General features: G+C 40.5%; 1 protein-coding gene across 3 annotated transcripts in view; it reads left to right on the forward strand.

Annotated features, from left to right (window-relative positions):
- The first annotated feature begins 5,371 nt into the window (after positions 1-5,371).
- Positions 5,372-22,098, forward strand: part of DLGAP1 (DLG associated protein 1) — a 402,137-nt gene continuing 385,410 nt past the window's right edge. For all 3 annotated transcript variants that reach the window (XM_077184530.1, XM_077184523.1, XM_077184534.1), the window contains exon 1: positions 5,372-5,734. The gene's annotated coding sequence lies outside the window, so the exon portion shown is untranslated. The remainder of the gene's footprint in view (positions 5,735-22,098) is intronic.

A 22,098-nucleotide genomic window follows, 5' to 3' on the forward strand; every position in this document is an offset into this window, starting at 1 on the left:
TATATGCTCATATTAAAAAACATGATATCATAAGTTATTAAAGCCCTCCTTAATTAAGAAATTGAATGTGTTTTCTTGCTGCATATGTTTGGAAACTAATCTGCACTTTGCCATTCTCCCAGGGCTTTCAATAGCTAAAAAACTATTTTCATTCTAGCAAGGGAATTTCATGGGTTTATTGGTTTGAACCAATTTTCCCTCCTTCTCTCTTTATGCTTATTCTTAATGTTGTTTTTTGATACCACTGAAATACATTCTGGTATCTGAAAGCCACAGCAGCTTGCTTGTTTCTAATTCTAAACAAAGATCTTTTTTGTGCAGGGGAAGGATGGCAAACTCAAATTTTCTATCTTACATCTTTCAAAAGAGAGACCCTGCTGAGAAGCCTCTCAAGACAACTATTTCCTGAGAGATGCTGAAAGTCATAGGTTTTGTGGAATTGTGTGTTTCATAGCCTAGAGATCACAAGAATAGTACCTTCAACAAAGTACTTATCTTGCTTCTAAATCATAAAAAAATATGTACATTGCTATATCATCCATCTTTAACTGACCAGTTAATAGCAAGTGTGGATGCACAAGGTGAGCTGATGCCTGAATACCTTTCCCTTTGAGGACACTTGTCATTTAGAAGTCACTCTTTGGGAACAACCACTCTACTCCATGCCTTATTAATTTTTTCATGTTAGCCATTAGGACTGGGGAAGAAATTTACTGCAGCAGTTTTCATGGCAACTAATTAGGTAACATAAAATGAGGCAACCCACAAAATTCATCTACCTAGGACAATACTAATCTTCAGTGCAGCCCAGTAAAATACGACTAACAGACCTACAATGGCTGTGGTGGATAGTAAATCTTTTCAGCAAAAGACATTTAAAACATTAGGAATAAAAATATTAACAATTAAATTTTCTAGGCAGATGTCTGCTTTGGGGTACTCAGAGAAGGAAGAGAAAGCAGATTGTTTTAGGCTGAATGGCTCTGCCATTAATCAGGTTAAGTGTAGAAGCCACCAAAACTGTTATTTTGCCCATACTGTACAAAATTTTAAAACATTGGGGTATTGGAGGGAGTCCAGAGAAGGGCAAGGAAGCTGGTGAAGTATCTGGAGCACAAGTCCTATAAGAAGCAGCTGAGGGATCGGGGATTGTTTAGCCTGGAGAAAAGGAGGCTCTGGAGGACCTTATCTCTCTCTCTACAGCTGCCTGGAAGGAGGGTGTGGGTAGCTGGGGGTCAGCCTCTTCTCCCAGGCAACCCATGACAGGATGAGAGGGCATGGCTGCAAGCTGTGCCAGGGGAAATTCAGGTTTGACATTAGAAGGAAATGTCAACTTCACAGAAAGGGTAGTTCAACATCAGAACAAACTGCTCAGGGAAGTGGTGGAGTCACCACCCCTGGAGTTGTTTAAGAAGTTATTGGACATGGGACCTAATGTCACGGTCTAGTTGACAACGTGGTGATCAGTCAGAGGTAGAACTCAATGATATCAGAGGTTTTTCCCAACATAAATTATTCTGATTCTACCCTCACAGCCATGGTCAGAAGATCTTGCCTTGAAGCAATAACAGATGCCCCGATAGAATGAGGAGAGCATGCATCTGATCTTCATTGATGTAAACTTGACCCACATGTGGCTAAGCTAAAAATGAACACAGAAACTGGTAGCATCTTCTGCACAGAAAACATATTTTGAGTTTGATAGTGAAATTTTATTTTCTGTATGCTCTGACCAGGCCTCATCCTTCACAGTTTTCACAGTGCCTTGGTGATGCATGTGCCCAGACAGCTGGAAAACTCAGTGCATTTCAACAGAAACTGCTCTGGATGTGTATGGGTTGTTGTGAGAGTAGGTGGAGGAAATGAAACACTGAGGAACTGAGAGGATGTCACTGCTGTGCTCTCCATGTTTCAGTTGTTCTGCTAATGCCCAGCCTGGGAAGAAAATGAAAATAAAATATAACAAAAATGAGGTACTGTGGCAGTACTGATATAGATGGCAAAAGTATACAGAGGCATGAAAGGTCAGACAGGAGAAAGGATGGAGGGCGATCACATCATAATGCAATGGAGAGTGAACCAAAGTATTTAGATAAGAAAAATTATGAGGCTATCTATAAAGCTATAGTAGATAACTAGCAACATTGATCAAAATTTTCAGCATATCTATGATGAATTTAGATGCCTCTTTCACAGAAGTTAATGGAAAATACACATCCTAAAAATCACAACCGTTGCTTAATCATAATTTTGTCTGTCTCAAGGAACTGCAGATATAAAATTGCATGATCAATTATTTGAACCCTTGTGGTAAAGGAAATCTTTTTATGGATGCTGGCAACCCGGACCTTCACACCTTTTCACCTTGGTGGTAGAAGGGTGACTCACCAAGGAACGAGGACCACCAGCAGCTGCCGTGGCTGTACGGTTTCACACCGAGACTTGATGGAGCGGTTCTGACCTTCTCTCCAGTAGAGGGCAGCGATACACAAAAACTCACTATTTTCAGACTGAACATTTTGCAGTGTGGTAAATATCAGCTTTATGGAAGGAGTTCATTTAAGCGTGTGTATAGTCCAATTATGCAGTTACGACAGTCATGACGACTTCTTTCACCATCAGTCAAAGCAAAGAGAACTTCCTCCAAAGAAGAGATGAAAGTGTGAGTATATAGTATAAGGGCTTTTGCATTTGGGGTCATTTGACAAACTGCAGATGGTTGAAGATATTCATACTGAACTATCTCACTTCTCCAGGTAATTTAAAAACTTTCCTTTCTGATTCCTACTTTTCTAATCTAAAACCTATTTTGGAACTTTTTTTCTTTTTTTCTTTTTTTCCCCAGGCTTTACTTTCTTGTTAACTTCCATTCATTTACTTATCCTTCCTGACACCCGCTGCTTCACAGCCTCTTCTCAGTTTTGTTTGTGCGTGCTGTATCTCAGAGAGCCAGGAGAAGAATCTTTGTTCCCTCCTTGGAAATCTCGCCCCCAAACTGCACATCTTCTGAGATACTCAGGAGTACTGGGGCTACCAGTACAGACAAGTGTTAGGCCTAAAATCAAAATAATTAGTGTCTCACAAGGACTATCTGCATCATTGGGTAAAACAGCTCGAACTTCTTATTTCTCCAGGATGGACACTTCTTTAGAACTATCAGGAGAGAATTATAACAACACTTCCCTCTCCTACTCCCTGAAGCCAGGCAAACAAGGGGGATCCAGATAATTCACTAAATGGTTTACATTCACATTAGGGAGTGCAAGTTAAAAAAAGAACAAAAATCTTCATGCTGGCATTTACTTCAAAATCAGATAATTTTATGCACAAATATCCCCTCTTTCCTTCTTACTCTTCAGTCTTCAAAGGGACTTGGGTCTACTTAATTTTGGAAGTTTGGATGAAGGCTAAAAATGCGTTATCTGTTTTCATGACTACCTAGTCCTACTAGCTAACATAATCAACCAGTTTGGCATAAACTTTCATTAACTATCAGACATAACATGATTAATTCTGCTTTTTAACTTCACAGGCCTATTGAAGGCAAGCTAAATCTTCACACAATTACCCAGCAAGTATTACATGAACTCCACTAATTACGTTCTCACACACCATCACATTTTAAACAACAGATTATGCCAGATTTTAAACTGACTTGAAAACCTATTTTATGATGACAAGACAAAAAATTCTTGTGAAGACATAAGAGCATAGGATAGTGCTGTGTGTACAAACATGTTTCCTAAAAACCGAAGTAAAATAATGAACCCTCTTTAGCTTATTTACCTGAGTTCGCTCAGATTTAGCATCTGTGCTTCAGTTTAGGAACTAAAAGAGTATGTGTACCTTTATTTTATAAAAACAAACTAATTATATGGCTTTAGGGTGCAATTTGGTTTAGCAATGTCATGCTGACTTGATTTATACAATTTAGTAACAACAAATTTAGTCTTTTTTATTTTATTGCAGGACTTCTGGGAAGCCTCAAAACATTTTATTATCAGCAGCTAAATCCTAACAAGATGGAGAGTATTTTCAGTGATTTCCCCTTTACACTACCTATTACACCTACAATTAAATAACCCTCAAGAGTTATTTTTAAATAGACTGACCAATTTTTCCCCACTCAATTGGTTGACCACTTGCTAATTAACATAGCTATCAACAGATCAGAATTTTATGTCTTATGTAGCCTGTCAATACAAACTACACTTGTAATTAAAAATGTCAATAACACTTCATCCTTTCCTCCTTTTATTACCCCTGAGATGTTACTTCTGCCTTGTCCATTACAAACAATAACAAAAAAAGTATAAACAGCATACCTGATATCCCCACCAATTTATTTTTTTTTCATGCTTGTCATACAACAAACCTTTTTCTATGACTAATATTATCTTCTAGTCCATATGTATTACTTTTTTGGTACAAAAAATAAAATATCAAGTGCATTTCTCACTAACTTTTCCTGGTTTGAGGCTTAAAGAAATCACATCATGAAACCTGCTGCTATGACTCACTAGTAAATTTAGGACAATAAGAATAATATGAGCATTCTGTTAGCTCATATTCTATTCTAGCTATTTTGTAAATTGTATGTCAAAATCTCATTTATATGCATACATGCCACTATACAGCCAAATGATGGATTTAGTATTTACTATTTAGCAAATAGGCGATTTGAACCACTGTTCAAACACCTTCTAGTAAGTCATACACCGTGGCAAAAATTTAAGTGCCCGTGGCTGGACACGCGAGGAGCAGGATACCTGCACCGTGGCCCGGATGAGCACAGCCTTTTTCACTTTCTCTACTCGCTACCACGAACATTTATAGCTACACCTGGGGCTCTCACAGACGCCCAGCTCACACTCCGCACCTGCAGCCCCCGCACCCCCTGACCCACAGCGGTGCCGCGGGCGCCCCACGCAAGGACAGCGGTGACAGCCGTGCTTTGGGGGGTCCGTCTGTCGCGCCCCCGCCTCCAGCCACAGCAGCACCCTCGGGAAACACGGCGGCCCCGCTCCCACTGCCCCCGCCCTTCCCGGCTCGGCCGGGACCCCTGGGAGGGCGCCGCATCCCAGTCCCACGCGGGGCATCCCCGCTGCCCAGGGGATGCCGCCGGGAGGCATTTTTTGGGGCAGAAACGTGGAGGGTTTCTTTCAGCCACTTCCCGAGGGGCTCGGGTAACCCGGAGTGCAACGGAGTTCCCTGGGACAGAGGCCCTAAGGGTCTTTCCCGAAGGCATGTCCTTGGGAGCGGGCGGGAAGGGCGGCTGGGCGTGCGGGGCTGGCGCGGAGAGGCAGCCCGGCCGCCGCCGTAGTAAGAGAGCTGCTCCTCCGGTGGTTGGGCTGGGGAGCGCTGGGCTCCTCCTCCTCATCCCCCCCAGCAGTGCACAGCCAGGCGTGTGACTGACGAGTCTCCCCCCGTCTATCTTTTCCTTTTTATCCTTTTTTTTTTTTTTTTTTTTTGCCATGGGTACACACACCGAGACACGCACATGACAGCACTTGGGTGCCAGCGCCGGTGCATCGCCAGGAGGGCTGTGCTTCACTCCGGGCACGCACACACGCATGCTGCTGCTGCTTCTGCTGCTGCTGCTGGAAGTCTTTCTACACGGGGATTAGCAGCCGCCTCTTCGCTCTCTGTATTTCCCTGTCTCTTTCTTCTCCCTTCCTTCCCTTCCTCCTTCTCTCCCTCAAACGACTGACTGACGGACGGCGGGCAGGAAAAGGTAAATGCGGGCGTTCTGTTTGCTGACGATACGGAGGGTGATGGTGTTCGCGGCGTGCTGCGCGGTCCGCCCTCGGCTCGCCGGGCAGCCTGCCTGCCTCGCCTGCCCTCCCGCCGCGCCGGCGGCTGCCGCGGCCGCCGCTCCCCGGCTCTCCGCGGCTCGGGGAATCGGGTTTTGCCGCGAGAGGTTTGGCTTCCCCAGCTCCCCCCTCCTGTCTCTTCCCCCGGGCTGCGAGGTAGAGAGGTTCCCCGCTATTGTGCTGCTCGCACTTGGCACCGCGGGTGCGAGCGTGCGGGAGCGCTTAGCCAGGGTTTCGCGGGAGGAGGCTGCCTATTAATTGCTGTCTGCGCGGAAGAGGAGAGCGCTTCCCCTGGCACGGAACCTGGGCATTATTTATTAATCGGGGCAACGGGAGGGTGGCAACGGGAAGACTCGTCGTCGTCCCCGTGTCGTGTTCCCCCTCCCCGTTTGCTGCATCATTCAAATGAGTGATTCTTCGGTGGCCTTGCGTTGCGGGGCACTATCCCCCCATCCACGGGGATTCTGCCAGGCGCCGTGGACTGCCGCCCTCCTCTGCCTGGGGGAGCGCCCCCTTCCCCGGGGAGCCTGCGGGCGGGGGGCATCGGCCGCTCCGGGTCCTGCCCCGCCGGCCCCCGCAGCCCCGTAAATAGTTGTCGGCACTTGCTCGGGCCGAGTTTGTCCCGCGTCCCTCCCCGGCAGGACAAGGACAGCGGGGTGGATATTTGCCTCCGCCCTCGGCGAAGCCCGCGTGGTGCGGGGATCCCGTGGAACCGAGAGGTCCGGCGCAGCCCCGCCGAGGGGACCGCGTCCCGCCAGACTCGCACGGACCCCGATCCAGACTTCCTTCCCCAGAGGAGCGGGCGCCTGGGAGTGCGCTTCAAGCCGGCAGGGGACAGGAGGGAGACGGTGCTGCGGCGCCCGCCCTGCCGGGGCGCTCGGGCAGCGGAGCTCCCCCGCCGCCGCGGGCAGGGGGCGGTCGGGCCGGGCAGCCCGCCCCGGGCAAGCGCAGCCCCTCCGCTGGCCGGCCCCGGCTCCGGCGAGGCTCAGCTGTGGGCGTTCAGCGGCGGAGAGCTGCGGGGATCGCCTGGGCAGCCCCCGGGGCGGAGGTTACAGCGCCTCCCGGCAAGGGCAGGCCTCCCTCCGCCGTGCCGGTGCCCATCGCCTCCCGGGGCTTCCCGGGCAGCGGGACCGGCACCGCCGCTCCCCGCCCACGGGTGCTGGAGCGGAGGGGTCCCGGCTGCCGCCGTGCCCCTATTCCTTGTCCGCCGGGAAGCGAGGCATTTAGCGAGGTCCGTTATGTAATTACGGCGCTTTTTTTCCCCCCCTTTCTTCTTGTTGTTACTAAACCCGGCTCAGGATGCCGGCAAGGAAGCGGCTACACTGTGCTTGTTTCTGAAGGAAGCTGATACTTCTATTTGATCTCGGAGGGAAAAAAAAATGTAGTAATATTTAAGCGCTTTGGTTTCACTCATGATTGATTTTTGATTAATCACATCTCTTTATGTTGTTTTCTATACCTGTCAGTGGTACCTAAACGTGCAGTTAAAGACAGAAAGCCAAACAAAAAAAAGAGAGAGAGACTAGTAAGAGAAGCAAAATCCGTGAGAACTGTAGTGGACAGCATACAAAGTTGGTTATAAAAAAAAAAAGAAAGTAGTTCTTTAACTTATAGCCTACTTACAAGTGAAAGGTAGGTATGCTTACAGGCATGGTGTATACTCATCTTGTTGTATTGGATTGTATTTCAATGTCAATGCACCTTTAAAAAGGCAACACTAATTTCTACTCCTGTGTGGGTCCAGTGTAGATGCTTAAGGTATTTCCCTGCCCTGAAAAGTCATTGTGAGTTTGAGCATTGTTCACTGATCCAAGAGATCCAGAAATCTAAAGGGTGCATATTGAAAGATAAATAGGATATATATTTGCAGATCAAGTTACTGCTGATAGTAATGATTACATGAAAACTAGGAGTAGTTAATGGCAACAACACAGTTCCTTGTTTTCTTCTGTTACAGCTTACTTGTCTGTCTGATACTGCATATTTCAGATAACTATAAATTAGGTAACTCAATTATGTATTTAGATTAGGTAGCTATTTAAATTAGTATGAAATAATTAAAACACATGGGAGCAAAATATGCTGTTTATTAGAGAGCTTATCAAGTACTTTAAAGGGTGTAGTAGTGTTTCATATATATATGTATGTGTATATGTATCCTTCTGATTTAAAGTTTTCTTTTACTTCACCATAACTTTATATAGTTTAATTCAAGGCTTATTCTGTCTGTCTCTTGTGGGATTAACTCTTGGAAGCATATCAGTGTAGTCTGTGTGTGTTAAGCCTTGCAATGTTCTTTCTGTAAAGGTGGTGCATCTCAGTGCAGCTTTGGCTAGTGATTTTTCTACCTGAAAATACAAAAAGAACTGCATAAATAATTAATGAGATAGTGTAGTAAATGAAGGTAATCCCACACCGAGGAAGAATCCATGGATTTTTTTCATTGTCATTTTCACCCTGATCTCATACCATACTGTAATTAAAATTTTCACCCAAATTGTAGGAGACAGATGTAATGCCTTGAGACTGGCATTGCCGTTTTAAGTAGATGAGATTTCAAGGTACTTTAAAGTGAAATAGTTTATTCAGCCCTTAATCTCAGTAGCCAAACTTAATTTTTACTGCCTCAGTTGTATTATCTCTCAAGATTTAAGAAAACTATTTTTGTCAGGGGCACGTAATTAATACTTGTTCTCCTCTTATGCCAAATTTTGCACTTGTGCATAAAGCTCATCCAAAGAAACCTGAAAAGTGGATCTCCATGGTAACGAGAGAGAGATTGAGAGCAAGAGGGAGAGGATTTTCTCCCTCACCATAGGTCAAGACCAGACGCCTACCCATTCCTTAACTTGTAGCAGCATTCATTGGCACCTTCCCCTCTGTGGTTATTTTGCCTCCTGGGGCGTGCTTTTACTGGTGCCTCATACTTCCAGAGTGAGGATGATGCTACGCTGGATGAGCACAGCTTCTGTGTTTCTCCCTGCCCTAATCCTCCCTTCTGCTTGCATTGTATTTGCTTCTTTCTCTACCTATATGATTTTACTGTGGGATTTTGGGAAATTGTTTCCCCCATCAGATTTTTGTTTTGAAGACCTGTCTTGTCTCTAAATCTGCGTAATTGCTGACCAAACCTTACTCGTTAGTTCTCTTCAGATGAAAGTGTGTTCATCTCCTTTTCCTCTATTATTTGTCTGTGCTGGTTTTGGAGTTTTAGATGTTTCATAGCAGTAAAAGCAGTCTACTTCTTCTCACCTGGGAGCAGGGCTGAGTTTAATTTTTTTCAGTTAGCATGTGAGATGTGATACCGGGATTACTGTTTAGAGATGTTCAGCATAGAAAGCCTTATTTTGCCCTAACTCTGTCATTGCAGAACAGCAATATGGAACAACTCTTTCTGAGGGAGTTGCTGGGGCTTTTTTTCCCCCTTTCTCTTATTTGAAGAACTGTCTACCTAGACTGTCTCTCTTTCGAAGTTGATATGAAATGAACACATTTCACTCTAGATGATCCTGAAGCCAGATACTTAAAACTTTCACCGAGGAATGTAACATATTTTCTGTTTCCATTCTCCTTTCTGTACTCAGTTTTTGTAGCTAGGATCTTATGAGAGGATACCAAATGGCTCCCTTAGGCTGCTGGTGCACCAGGTCTCTGGGCATATTTCCAGCTCTTTTGCCTTTCCCTGTGACATATCTTGGGATAATTTGAAAACATCTGCTAAAGCAACTATCTTAATATAAGACAGCAGTCATCATTTGTCACTGAGCAATATGTCATTTGTGGCTCTCTAATTGGAAGACAGATGCTGATGCTGACTTTGGCCTTCTTAAATTGTCTAGTTGGCAGATTGTCTGTAGAAACACTTTGCAGTGCTTTGAAATCACACAGTGTATTTCTACTTTTCTGTATCTGTGTGTTTCTTAAGGAATTGCCTGTGCCATTTGAAAATCTGCTCAAGAAACCACAATGATAGCAGCTAGTACATTCATAATCTGGCTTTCCAAGTAAATTTGACTTAATGCATCTCTCCAGTGTCTTCTGGCTAGGTGGAAGCCATTTTAAAACAGTTGCCTGTGTAGCTTATTCTTTGCCTTTGTCTATGAGCAATTTCTGATTTCTTGCTGCCGGATGCCCTGTCCCTCTATTGGTGGCATTTCAGTGAATGGTACTCATTCCAATTGTTTCCCTCTTTTTGAAAATTTAGCTTCACCTTTAACTAACTAAGGAGGTTCTTCATCTTCTGATTTCTTATGCTAAGGAAACTAGGGATTTAAGAAATGAACTTTTATCTGTGTGAAAGAAATGTCCACTTCTAGATGCCTAGATCCAGGCTTTGAACCTCAGTTGCCATGGTTCAGGTGACTGAAGCAGGTGACAAGACCATGTGTCATCAGCTCATAACTCAGATCATAATAAAGATCTCAGTAGTTACTGAGATAAGATGGTGTCTTATACCTAGAAGGTGCTTTTTTAAGCTTTGTGGGTAAATTTGGAATGTAGGTTGCAGTAGCTTGAGTTAACTTGCAACATCTTACCAGTTTCAGCATCTTAATATCCTGATGTGTTGACTCTGCTGGATAGAGTGAAGGATTTCTTAATTTTTTTTTTTTTCTGTTGTGGAAAAAGGAAATAAGAGGGTGAGGATCCCCATATACTTTGTCCACCAGTTGTGCTTGAAAGCCTATTGATTGTTCTGGGTGTACATCCTTGCTGAAGGTATTCCAAGGAATGTGCTAATAGGATGGTAGCTGAGTTACTTTTTTGAAAGAAGGGAGGTTTTTTTCAGCCAGCTTCCTGACTGTGACTTCAGTTGCTAATTCTGTGCTTGTTCACACTTTCTTCTCATGTGTCTGTTTAGTTTTGCAGGTGGAACAGGATAATGTATCTGACTGGAGGTCAATAGCAATAAGAGACAATGACTGGCAGTCTCACCTACCTCTGTCATGGTAACTTCAGTTTTAGTAGTGTGCATCCAGCACTGGAAGCCTACACTGAGAATTGCTATATCACTACCGCTCTCTGTGTTTCTTTTGTCTTGTAATCAGGGGGACAAAAAAAGAAAAAGGAAGAAAAAAATTAAAGAAGGGTGGATATGAAATCAAGGTGTCTGGTTTGTGGTAGTGGTCTCAACAGTATCTTTTATTTATAGCTGGTCAACAGACAGTGTGCAGTTGTCTTTGTCCAACCAGAAGTATTGAGAGTCAGTGTGCTCCATGGATGCAAGGTGTCCCTCAAATGTCCAGAGTGTGTGAGAATCTCCATCTTCTTTTCATCCTACAGCAGGAAGAATTTTGGAGTTCCTGCAGCACACCATTCACACAGGGTGACCTTCATTTCATAGTTCATAGAGGAATGCAGCTTCTGGTTCTGTGGTACTGGTACTGCATTGGTGCAAGTGTTTCACAAGGGCTTCAGAGATCCTTTGCTCTCATCAGTCTGTGTCTTCTGGCTATCTATTGGTTGGGCATAACGCTCAGGGCATGGTTTGGTTCTTTAAAGGTGTCAGTTTATGGTTTACCTCCATAATGTTGTAGGGTTTTGCTTTGTTCTCTCTTATCTTTTTTTTTTTTGTATGTGTGTGACTGTATGTTAGAACATCACTAAATTCCATTATCAGATCCCATTTTCTAAGAACATACCACGACTGAGCAACCTGATCCACTGGAAAGTGTGCAATCCCAAGATGGGGATTGGAATTAATGATCTTTAAGGTTCCTTCCAACCCAAACTATTCTATGGTTCTGTGATATTCCTCGCTGTTCCTTCTAACAGATTATTATTTGCAGATAAGTGCTTATCACCAAATTTATATACAATTTTTTAAAATAATATTGATGAATATCCTAATGGAGCTCTTTAGTGGCAGTGGGATGGCAAAGTAGGATTAAAAGAGAAAAAAATCACCAAGGAAGGAATGAAGGAGGTAGAATTAGGAGAATTAATTGTTATTTCATATAAATTAAGTATTGCAAACATTGTCAAAACAATTTAGATTAAAAAAATAATGGTAATTCTGTGATTTCATTAATGGAAGAACTGTACAACCGTAAAATGTAATTTTTGAGAAGATGATTAAAATTATTTTCTGAGGAAAATATCCCAAATATTCAGATGGGATCTGTCCTTTTGTAACAGCAACAAAGTAGGGTTAGTGATTACTAGACTAGTGATAGTTTGAAAAGTATCATATATACATCATTGTATGAAATCAAATACTCTAGAAGAAAAAAATGCACTGTCTGTTTAGGAAGCACTGTAAATTTTAGTGAAAAGGGTGGATTTCTTAAAAATTATGATATGGATATCTACGTGATAAAATAAACTCAAGTGAAATTATAAACTGGAGGTGAAATCTTTTTCTTGCACATTTGGATCTCGCTCTTTCTTGGAAAAAGAACCAATGCAGGTTTCTTTTCTTAGCAACAACAACAACCATATAAACAAAAGAAACAACTACTGATATTGCACTAGGAGAGACTGTTGAATGGTATTCAAACAAATTGGCTGTCCTGTTAGCTCAGAAAAAAAAAAAAGTTTTTAATTCCTGAAATACCAGAAACTTGTGTAAAAATTATGGTTGCATCTTTCCCTTTGGTTTTTTTTGTGTGTTTTTTTGGTTCACGAAAACTACTTCAAATATGACATTCTTTGTAGAGCTGTTTCAATTTCTGTGTAATGTCCTTTACTGAGTTGCAGTGGCATGGTAGTTGACAAGCATCCACTTCACCTTGGATAGAAATGTTATTTGGAGTTTCTGTGTGTAACCTGCAAATCTATGTGGTGTTTCTTTTCATACTGTGATGGTGTGTGGGCTGACTTCCATAATTATTTGTATGTTGTTCTATATCTCTCTGGCATGATATAAATGTCCCTACTGGGAATCTTCATGCTGTGCAATTCTGCAGGCAGAATTATACAGCAGAATTATACATGAACAAAAGCTAAGTACGAGGATGTTCTGCAGTATTCAAGTACTTTGGTCATTTACAAAGCAGATAGTACATGAGGTACTTCTAAAATCAGTGCAGTGTGCTGCAAAATAATTAATGTGTTATGTTAAATTTCTTTCCAGAGGTTTTTTTTTGACAGAATTGAGGCAAAATATGAGAGTATACTGAAGTTCTTGACCTGATCCTTTGCTCTTTATGCTGACTGGAATTTTGAGCATGAACTGCAGGAGCAGGCTGCCTGCCCTCTGAGATGTTAAATGTTGAACATCAGTTGGTCAGGCCCATATTGGAGGGGTTTTTTAATGTGAAAAAATGCTGAAATGCAGCAGCAACACTGGTGTGTGTTACACTTGTAGAGCCCTTCTGAAGACACAAATATTTGTGAAGAGATTAATCAAGGGTCACAGCATTTCCACAGAACCTAGGAGAAATTAATTGCATCATGTTTCTTTATTCTAAATTTCTGGTCCCACTATGACAACACACAGAAAAACATGGTGAGAGAGAGAGATGAAGGTTCATCTCTGCTCATTTCACTTTCTTTTGGAACTAAAAAGAAATTTTGCATACAATGAGAAGAAAATTTTCCACTAATCAATTTTTCTAGTATACTTTGCACATTTATTGAAATTCTTAAGTTGTTTTCATCCTTTAACTTTGTCTGTAATTTGCTTTGAGCTGCTGTAGGACCAGAAATAACTGGTCCATTTTCCCAAGGACTTGCAGTGTCTCTAAGAATAGAGACACTAATATATAGGAAAGTCTACAAATGTAAATTTTATTTGTTTAAAAGCTTCAATATTTTTATTCTGTAATGGTGTATATTTTCATATTTAAAATACTACATAATTCAGAACAAATGCTGCCAGTGGTCTGTACACAGTTGCCAGGGATCTCTGTGCAATGTTTCCCTGATGAACGAAAAAATGCATTAACCTGAGCATACTGCAGAATACCCCAGTATTTTATTTCATTGCAAATTAAGGGACACTGATGAATAAATTGTATGTGGATCTTTTTTTTTCTTGGTTTACTGTGATTATTGTGTGTTTGTTTTTATACAAAGCTGGGATCATTGATTATTTGTGGTATAATTAATTAATTAATTAATGGGCTTGCCAGATCTAGTTTAGCCTTTCTGGCTTTGTTAGCATACAGAGTCCTTGCAGCTGATTTATGCATGGATTTGAACAGATGCTGATTGATGCAGAGTCCTGGTTTTGAGCAATTTGTGGGTTGTTTTACTGTTTTGTATTAAAATATGAACATCACATTGAGTCTGCTTTTGTGTGCACATGAGAGCCTTGTGTTACTGTAGAACATAAATTATTTCAGTTTTACCTGATGATTTGGCCTTAACGTTTACTCTAACCATAAACTGCTCTGAACTCATTTTTCTTGCCCTATCCAGCTTGTGGCAGCTACTGCCCACGTTAGCAATATGCTTCATGAATGTGGAGTGCCTCTTCAGGCTCACATATGCTTTGAATTTAGGTTTAAGGCAGGATTGATTTTTTTGATGGGGATTTTTTTTCCTCAACCACAGGGATAACACAAATGAGTGAGTGAGATCCCTTTAAACTCCCTTACTCTTGATGTTGATCTCTCCTTGCTCTTTGGTTTTGTAGTGAAGGCTGAAGAGAAGCTGAGATTAGCTGTTCAGGCACATGGGACACTTTAAAAATTTTTGCTGCCTTTCTGGTGGCAGCAATGAGAACTTCAAGGAGGAAAGGTGAATTCTGTTCTCAAAGGTGTTGAAGGCAGTAAGTGCACTCCTCACTCACATCTCAGGGCTGAAGAGGCCACTTTAGCTATTGTCATCAGTTGGCCTGGAGAACAGGAATTTATAGACCCGGTGTGTTAAGCCAGCCGCCGCGCACAAAGCCCAGGTCAGGCAGACCTGTGGTGGTGCTCACTTGACTGCACACAGGGCAGACCCCGCTGTCACAAGTCTGCTTCTCAGGAGCAGTCACTCAGTGGGTGTGTTATTAGGCAGTCTTTCTGCATTGTCATGGTGACTGGCCAGAATTTTGGGGACACCAGTGGCACAGTTATGCTGCACTCATATTTTTGATAATAGTAAGCACCCGGTATCCTTGGTGAAGGAAATAGTATTGATGCAGGCAGACATGTGCCTTCCACGGAGTGTATGTAGCCAATATGTTGTTTAGTATACCATGTTATATGGCTGGATAAATAAATACAGGATGCCTATAATAGATCTGAATTGCAAAATCTAATATGATAATGCTTTTCCCACCACTAGCAGAGCTCAGTAATTTATTACTACAATTTGGTGTCGTGGATATGATTCATTCTATTTTAGTGGATGCAAACAAATTGCTTTAGATTTATGTAGTAATTTATTACTTAAAGCTGAATGCGTGCTTTGTGTGATACTCACATTCTTGAAAAAATTACATTTATTATGTTTATGTGTATTTTAGGACGGGGAAAAAAGTAAGATTTTCAGCATATACTATTTAAACAATCATCATATTTAATTCAGCAGTCAAGAGGACAAGAACAGTTCTTGACCCAGCTGAATTTCAGTGATAAATCATGCTCGACCCAAACTGAGTCCTCCCAACATCTGATACTAAACCTGTATGTAACCCAAATACTCTGTCGCTTTCCAGTTTGTTCATCTGTAATATGATTTTTTTTACAAGCTAAGCTGCCTGCTGTGTGTTTTGTGTTGGAAAAAGTTAAGCTACAGTATTAGAAAGAAAATGTTTAAATACATTGATCAGTATGTGTGCTGCACATCTTATCTGTTTAAAATAGGTGAATAATGAAAAAACATTCATTTTGCTTCCCCCTTTGAATTTGCAGCTTAGTCATGGATTGTTGCCCACAATTTTATGGAGCCTAATCATGTAGTCCTTTTTTAATAGATTCCATTATTATCATTACAATATACCACCTAAAGTAAGTAAATTAATTCAGTTGAGTCTCTCTGGAGCTAAGTTTGTGTGTATGCTGGAAAATTAAGTGTGGCAAATGTAGTATTAATGGTTATTTTGTTAAGCATTTTCTTAGAGTTTGCATGGACATATTTTAAGAAGTAGGATTAATTTTTTGTATTTATTGCTAGGTCAAATACTTTTTGAAAGTAGGATGAAATTAGTCATGTTTCATCTAACAACTACTTTTAACTCATTCTGCTTGTGCTGCTAAAGGTGTAATTAAACAAAATATATACTGAACAAAAAAGATTGGGGAAAAAAAAAACAAACCTCAAACTCTGTATTTTATCTAAATAGACCAGATGACCAGATCTTATTCCTCTTTATGCACCAACTGGATAGCATCAATAGAAAACAGAAATGTATTTGCAGTAGAGTTTATTTCAGTAGATGCAAAGTGCAGAAAACTGGGTTTGTGACTGGTGTGTTTACAGGGAGGTAAGTGAGATAAAAGCGGGAATGGATTTGACTTAATGCTAGATTCAAGTAGGTGGAAATGTGAGTAACATAAAGCCAAATGAAAACCTGTTTTTCTTATGTAATTTATTTTTTTCAGCATCTGCTATTTAGAGATTTTTAAAATTTGCCTCACCCTGGACTGTTTGGGTTTTGGGGTTTTTTTGAGGAAGAGAGGGGTAGGAGTTAAGTATCTGGGTAATGGAACATATAGCAACTGGAGGGGAAAAAAAACAGACAAAAAAAAAAACCAAAACAAGCCAACAGAAAACTCAAGGTCTTCACTTAACAATAGTTTCCTTAGCTAATTAAGGAATGAATTTGAATTTTAGGACCCTAAGGTTTAGTACCTAGCACATGAAGCCTCAGAATAGTCCATGAGTAAAGCAAGAGCAAAATGTGTTTTTGAAATATCTTAATGCATATCACAACTGGCAAATCATTTGTGGAGGTCAGAACACAGTAATACATGAGATAGGTTCTCTGCCTCCTCCTCAGTGACCTATACAATATTTCCATTCCTGTTGCAATAATAACATTGTCATTATTTATTTGGCAGTAATGAGTCTGTGTTTAGCAAGGAGAAATGAGTTCATTGGAAAATTGTTTTACATAACAGAAAATCGCATCACACTGAAGTAGTACAGTTAATTTCAGAGTTTTCCTTGCGCACTTTGTTGCAAGTGAACACATAATTTGAATTAATTTTATAACATGATGATGATGTATAACCAAGGACAAAGATTAAACAATTTAAAGTTATGCTTTTATATTTGCAAATATTTACACTTTTATTTATAATATCAGTTCCAAATGCTTTTGCTGTTTCAGATATGATAAATAGACTTCCTACTTTCAGATCATGTCTGGTAATACAAGTGAAAATAGCACAGTAATTTGGAACTGTAACATTGAGAAAAAGCTGCAGTCCTAACCAAATTGTAACATGCTGCATATTCCCTAAATAATTACCTAGTAGATGAAGTCAAGACGGATTAAAATATGTGTGTAGTTCTAAATTATAATTAATTCTCCTTTGTATTTGGTCAACAGTCTGAATTTCAATTTATAATAACCTTTCCAACTATCCTGTAAGGTCAAACATTATTGCAAGCTTTTTCTGGCAGAGTGATATCTTTTGTGGCAGTCAGAGTTCGAGGACCTTGTGGACAAAGCTCTTAGGTATAGGGTTTAGTTTTAGCTAGTCCTGCAGGGAGTTGGTCTTGATGATTGTTATCGGTCCCTTCCAGCTTGAGATATTCTATGATCTTAGATTGGGCAAAATCAGAGCACACTTTGAAATGAAAAGCAGACTTAAACAGCTCCAGATTTCAACATCTTCAGCAGGGAGTGTGAAGAGAACCCTGTCCATAATCCAGCATAGCCTGGTGAAGCCGCTAATGTATACATGTATAATTTTTATTGTTGAAAGCGTCTCATGATTGAGCATTGCTAGAATAATCCATAGAAGCCTGATCTACTCCTCACTGAAGCCTGTGGCTCACACTGTGAGTGAAATGTCTATCATTTCCTTAAGCAGGCACTGGATTGTGTCAATACATGAGCACAAAGATCACATCTCTTTTTTTTTTTAATTTTGAAACCTGCTGGGATATTGGCACTTCAGAATGTTATCTACTAAATGCTTTGCTTTTCCACATGAATCATTTGAAAGGCAGGCTTTATACTGCTACTTGGTCTCCTTTGTATGTGGTTAATATTTGTGGGGGTTTAGACATTGTATGTGCACAAAAATGACACTTGAAGGGACAAAAAAAGCTATACAGGTTCAAAAGTGTGAATGTGCATGGATAACTGAAATCCAACTTCAGGCTTGACTTTTTACATTGTAGACAGATATTCCAGATTTCTTTCAAAGAAAAACTTAATCCCCACTTGGTAAATCTGCACATAGCCTAGGTTTTATCTCTGTCTCATGTTAGATATATGTGTAGTACTTAACAGAGGTCGAAGTAGTGCATGAGATCATCTAAGCTGACTTGAATTTTACATACAGAGGATGGAAACTGGCAGTTAAGCTAAATATTGGAGGATAAAGACATTATTTCTCCCACTAAAGATTCGTAGTCGTCAAGACTGTCAAATTCATTTGTATGTCAATTACAGTTTCAGAGGTGAAAAGTCAGGCTGCTTTTCGAGACAAGTTTTTTCTAATTAGAGTAGTGAATGTTTGATTAATATTCCATTAGTAATATATGATAATTATACCATGATGGGCTGTCACTTTACGTACGTACAGGGTAAGATCACGGATGCATTTTTATGTTGTTATGCCTTTGTCAGCTTTAGTTCCCATCAACAGTCAGCTTTATGCAGATGCTCACTGAAATGTTTCAGAAATACATTTTGTCCTTAAGCCTGTTAAATGATGCTACACGTCTGCTTTGTGGGTCAATGCCTATCTCTTGCTTTGTTTAACATTTCATCAGGGTTCTACGCTTTGACATTCACTGATTGAGCTTGCAGAGAGAAACTTCACTGTTCAGGAAATGTAATGTGTGAGGAAAATCCTGATTACTAACTGTGAATAAATCCAAATCAGGAAATAACAACAACTTCAGAGAACTATGGTGGAAAATCTTTGGAATTCTAGAGGTTCAAATAATTTCCCTTCAGTAACAGGGTTTGTAGAGATGCATGCAATTAATACTCAGAATCCCTGACTTAATATCAAGTATCTCCCTAAGGGTGACAGTGACATTCAACGTAGCTCTGAGGGATGAGAGCTTACAATGCTTCCCAGTGAGCCTCATGGTCTTCTTCACCTTTTATAGCAGCTCTGGCACTGATTGCTGACTGTGGGCATCCTGGTGTATGAGGCATATTAAGAGGGAATGGGGGAAAAAGAACTGGATGTGATGCTACAAATTGCAAAGCAGAATGTTGGAGCAGCAGACAGGGACTGTCTGGGTGCACATGGGACCCAACTCTACTTTTTTTCTCCTTGCATTGTTTTCCATTCAGCCCAGATCTGAAGACTATTTTCTTTGTATTGCAATCTTTACATTTGGCTGAAGCTTTCTTTCACAGTTGAAGAAAGGAAACCTAATTGATGCTGGCATACATGTTTATATGGGCCATGTGTTAATTACCCAGGGTTGCAAATGAGCAGAGACGTTCTCCAGTTATGTGTGTGCATTCTATAGTGTATATAGGAACAATTGCAGTATTTGAAGATTTCATTCATTCTGCACTGAATTAAATTAAGGTTTTTTCCACACTTTTGATCTTGTAACATTTTTATTATTTTAAGTAATGTATTTTTTAAGCTGAACTACTTTTGTTTTTAATAGCATCATGTAGGGATACGAGATCACAAGAAGTTAAGAGCTATAGTGCAATGTGGTCTGACTCTTGGAATAGTAAAGGAATGAGTTACTGTAGAGGACTGTCGCCCTTTTTGTGTCCAGCTGCAAATCTGTGAGAAGAGCTTTGCAATTAGCTTTTGTAAATACTAGCTGACAGCAGAGGAGGGTTTGAGACTTTGGTTTCCTGGGCTCCACTCCAAGTTCTGGAATGAAATACACTTCAGTGACTGCATATCTCCCTGCCCCTGTCTCATCTGTCTCCCCTAGCCTGACTACTTTGTCTCCTCATCTTGACTCATGTTAGTTTTGTGGGCACCATGATTCTTACCACCCTTTTTCTGCATTATGGTGAACGCTACCTCTGTCATCCTTTCCATAAAGCATGGATAGAGGACAGAAGGCACTGGAAACAGTTCGTTTTAATCTCATATTTAGCATTCATGCAGTTGTGCCCCACTGAACAGCAATAAGCAATGACAAAGTCTCTTACTCATCTGCAGATTCAGGTGTGTTCGGTGACTGTTGCAGGGGGGACATGTTCTGTGGGACAGGGGTACAAAGAGGAGATTTATTTCAACTTCTAATGTAACTCCTGTTGGGTGAGATGAAAGAGCAGATTTCTAAGGCCATCTTTTTATAAGTTTTATTGCTTTCAAGCCAGAATAACCTTGTTGCCCTATATTTAAAAAGGGGAGCGGTAGCTGTTCAGTGAGATATTTTTAAGAATTTAACTTCAACAAAACTTTTTTTTAAAACTCATATGCTCAGATGTATCTCAGCTAAACTTCTAAAAAATTTTAACAACTCTGGACAGCTCAGGCATTTTCAGTTCATTTGTAACTCAGATTATTCAACATTTTTTATTTGAACAAAATCAGTGAAATGGTTAAATCTGAATTCAGATCAGTCTGTATGTGCAGTAGCTGGGTCTGAAGACATGCAGCCCATTGCCATCTAAGGTGGATTTTTTGTTCATAGGGAAGATTGTTTTACCAGGAATTTCTTGGTAGGATATCATGGGTGACTCAGGATTGTGCAGAATCTCTCTGCCACTGATATGGAGCTGCTTTCAAGGACAGTCTACAAAGTCTATAACTTAGGAGTGGATGATGGTAACTACTCATAGGAAACTTGAATCCAGAGGTAGAACTGAAAAGTGCTTTGATGGACATGGAAGCAGGAGAAACGTCCATGGCCAGGAAGGGCAATTTTGAGTTGTTGTTAACAGGAGTTATCAGGACATTTCAGAAAAAAAACTTCTCTTGGCAGTGAGCCGAGAAATTGAGATCCTAATGCAAAAGCAATTAATTAGGATTGTTTGGGGAAAAGATGACATAGCTGTTTGGAAAAGCACTGTTAGGTGGGTGAATGTGACCTTAGAAATCAACTGATGTGCTCAGTCTTATATCCATTAAGTATTCCCAACAACTGAGCAGATTTTGCTTTAGAGATGTACAATGTAGAGATGTACACTTCTTGATACACCAGCAGAAAACTGCACAGGGATTTCCACATTATTGGGAGTAAACTGGCCTTGTGACAGGAAGCACTTGTAATTCTAGAGAATGTTCAGTGAATGGATTCCCTCTTTACTAAATACTGCTGTTTCTTTGTCGAATTTTATTGGAGAAACTGCAACAGTGCCCAAAAGGATAAGGGATCAGCTAAACTGTGATGTATACTGGACTTGAATATGGTGACTATATTCATCATCAGCTGATATAGCCTCCATTTTTTAGTTTTCTGATGCCAAATTATCTTTTTGTTTTAATTCCTGCTAAAACACTAGTGTTCTTATAACAGTGCTATCTTAAGTTTGTGCTGGTAGCTTCATGTCTTCATATATTTCCTTATTTTCCTAGTTAAAAATGTCTTTTTTAATATTTAATTAATTAATTTTCTGTGGTTTTGTTGTAGTAAATATATACTTGGAATCTGCTTGAAATGGTTTTAAAGAATTTAAATTCTCCTTTAATCTTTGTTAGTAGTTGAACAGAAGCATTCATTAATTTGATTTGATCAGATCTGTGCTCCTTAGTGCAATGAAATCAAATGTAATCTAACATCAGCTTCTTTATATAGGATGAGTAATGAGATTGTTTTCACTCAAATAGAATGTAACTTTTTAAAATGATTTTAGCTTTTATTTTCCATTCTGATTCTTTGGACAAAAATTATGTATGTTGCTCACATTTTAGAGGCCTCTTGGTAGAGAGTACAGTTTATTCAATGGCTAATATTAAACCCACTTTTCTTTCCCATCGGCACCATATAAATGCTATTCATCTTCAGTATCGCCATATTTCTCAAATCGTATTCACAACTAAAATACTCTCACAATGGTGACACCAAACACCCTGTGTATTTCAGTGTCTTGAGCTAATACTAGTGCTATCTGTAAAATAACATTTCCCATATTCTCAGCTGAAAAGCTCTGGAACCTTGTGCATGGTGTGTGGGAAACTGTGCTTAGGGATATTTTTAATGCTTATCCTTTTATTCTGCATTAGTACTGCATCATAGAAGCAATAGCTTGAGGAAGAATACTCCTGCTCAGCTGACAATTCAGGAGGTGTTGCTG

This window comes from Agelaius phoeniceus, chromosome 1 (assembly GCF_051311805.1).
Source record: "Agelaius phoeniceus isolate bAgePho1 chromosome 1, bAgePho1.hap1, whole genome shotgun sequence".
Classification (NCBI taxonomy): Eukaryota; Metazoa; Chordata; class Aves; order Passeriformes; family Icteridae; genus Agelaius; species Agelaius phoeniceus.